The following is a 781-nucleotide window of genomic DNA, read 5'->3' as shown; positions in this document are numbered from 1 at the left end:
TTTTCAAACGGTAAAGTATTCAAAAGTTAGAGAAAAACTAATAGGAGTTAGTGTTGTACATTAAGACATTTTCATTTAGGATTTCTTCTGGTTTCTTATCAGCATTTTGATATGTGGATATTTTTACAAAATGAAGAAAATACTAATTTGTAATCTTAATTTACTGCTTGTCCATAAAATAAGAGTATTTTAATGTGTCAGTCAGTTAAACATTGATGACCTACAACTTGATTTTCTTATTTATTTTTTAGGTCTCTTTATGAATGGCAGAAATAAAAATGGATAGTCTTGTCAGATAAGTGCTTCTATAGTCTAAATATTTTATTATTTGTAATTTCTAAACCAAATCTCTACTCTTTAAGACACTTTTTTGGGTACCAGTATCAAGATGATTTATGGTGATAAGGTACTCAGTCTTTTCTGAAAATAAATTTTGTATCATGTGAAAGTAAAGCGTACCAGCTTTTTTTCTCAGAGGCTAATATCTCAGTGGTGGTTACAAAGTGCCCCTACAATAACCTAGATTTATTTATCCTGTGTTTTAGTGTGTATGAAAACTCATTTGTTTTTCTTTCATAATAGCTATAGAGCTAGGTGTATCTGTTTAAATAGTTCTAGATTTATCTTATATTATGCACCTGTAGTAGCTTACAAGTGGCTGAGCTGCTCAAATTTAGGTTGCTTTAGAACCAATGTCTTCTCTTGTAAAGAGGGTTCATAACTATACTGATGTAAATTTAAGAACAGACATACTCAAAGCACAATAAGAATAGAAGATTCA

This window comes from Eulemur rufifrons, chromosome 2 (assembly GCF_041146395.1).
Source record: "Eulemur rufifrons isolate Redbay chromosome 2, OSU_ERuf_1, whole genome shotgun sequence".
NCBI classification, from domain to species: domain Eukaryota; kingdom Metazoa; phylum Chordata; class Mammalia; order Primates; family Lemuridae; genus Eulemur; species Eulemur rufifrons.
The sequence above is the reverse complement of the archived record's forward strand: the minus strand, read 5'-3'. Positions refer to the sequence as shown.